The sequence below is a fragment of the Pyrus communis genome, chromosome 16 (genome assembly GCF_041283825.1).
Source record: "Pyrus communis isolate YQ-2024b chromosome 16, ASM4128382v1, whole genome shotgun sequence".
NCBI classification, from domain to species: Eukaryota; Viridiplantae; Streptophyta; class Magnoliopsida; order Rosales; family Rosaceae; genus Pyrus; species Pyrus communis.
In genome coordinates, this window is record NC_142580.1 from 15,225,354 (window position 1) to 15,227,407 (window position 2,054).

Consider the following 2,054-nt stretch of genomic DNA (forward strand, 5'->3'; position numbering starts at 1 on the left):
TGCTTTTCGCATCTTTTAGGCAATTGTAGTGCTTCCTTGATGTTAAAGTGTGCTGGCAGTCTTTCTTTGGTGTGAGGGTCTTCTCTTCCTTGATGTAACTTTGTCTTTTGAGGGTTCTTCTATCTCTACTTTAACCATGTGATAGCCAACAGTTGTGCATTGTTAGAAGAAGTCATTCAGGAAGTACTCATATAAGTAAATGAGAATGCGTTAGTCTTACTCCATTGGTTCCCCAGAGTACATTGGCTTAGCAGTTCTTACGTTTCTTTTGGGCTTCCTACTGTTGCATGGCGGTGCTGTCTCCCTTGTTCCACCTTTGGCTTTATGGCTTGTGGTATTGGCTTCCTTGTCCTTTTGTAGGTCACCAATGTCTATCATTCTTCATCATCGGTAGGTGCATTTTGGTCACTTGCCCCAAGTGATGGTTGTACGGAAGTGTTGTGTGGCTTGAGCATGGTCGAGAGTGGTCATGTGTCACTTAGAGAGGCACGGGATCGAAGAATCCAAACACTATTGTGGTAGTGTGTGTTGCGGCCGTGTCTTTCAGGTCGAGTTCAATTTGCCCTTGTTATGCTAGCTTCATGATGAGCACCTTGAGGATGAAGCACTTGCCAACAGGATGACTCACGATACGATGATACTTGTGAAGGAAAAATTTTGTCCTAGCTAAGAACATGTGAGAACATTTGAACACAGAAGCAAACTATTAACACCTTAATGTAGCCATGCATTCAAAAATAATTCTAAAACCCATGATTTTCAAAGCCTAGTGAATGGTGAACCAATAGACTCTTTAACAACATTAAAGAGAAGAAAAGTTTTGAGATTCATTACCCTTGAAGTTCATCTTTGTTTACACTAGGGATTCACCCAAGTGAAGGGCCTTCAAGTCACCTCCTAGCTCCTTGAATCTTCCTTGTGATTTTTCTTCCTTTTTAATCCCCTTTGGTCATTGAGGATGTGAGGAAAGGAACTCCAAAAAGTACCAAAGGTTTGGTACCTCTAAGTCTCCACACCAAAGATGTAGTGTGAAGAGAAGATGGATGACTTAGAGAGATTTTGATGCTGGTGAAAAATCCTCCCTAAGTGGCCGGCCTCTATAAAGAAAAAGGAGAGAAAAAGTTTCTCTTCTTTGACCCAAGTTTGCTTCCACTCACCCTTATGCCCGGCCTTGACTTTGTTGTTGGGCTAATTGCCTATTTTGTTTTAGTTGTCATACAACTTAAACATAATGGGTCTTGTGGACCAAAAACACTTTTGGGCCCCCGAGACCCGAAACTAAATTGAAAGCCCAATACAAACCTTTCGTGTAATTAATTAACAAATTAATTAATTAGGTTATATTGCACCTCTACCAAAACTATCTACTTTACAAGTTACAGAGATGGATAAGTGTCAAAATGGTTTTTCTTTTCTGGCTTCCATCCATGATATTGCTGAACCAACATCATTTCGAAGTGCTGCAACAAATTCAAACTGGCAGAATGCAATGCAAGATGAATATGATGCCATTCGAAGTCAAGGCACTTGGATCTTAGTTCCTCCACCTAGTCATCGAGCAGTTATTGGAAGTAAGTGGGTCTATAAACTGAAGAAGAACTCAAATGGTTCAATTTCAAGGTACAAAGCACGACTAGTTGCTCAAGGGTACTCTCAAGAACATGGTCTGGATTATTTTGAGACTTTCAGTCATGTTGTTAGGCATACTAATGTAAGACTCATTATTTCACTTGCAGCACAACACAAATGGGAATTGAGACAACTTGATGTTAAAAATGCATTCTTGCATGGTGATTTAGAGAAAGAGGTTTATATGAAACAACCACAAGGCTTTATTGATTCACAGCATCCAAATCATGTCTGCAAGTTGATAAAGTCTATTTATGGTTTAAAACAGGCACCTTGAGCCTGGAATGCTAAATTCACTGGTTATTTACCTGCAATGGGATTTATAGTGTCTCAATCTGACACAAGTCTATTTGTGAAGTATGATGGAGTTGATGTGGTTATATTACTACTTTATGTGGAATGACATAATCCTAACTGGTTCTAAT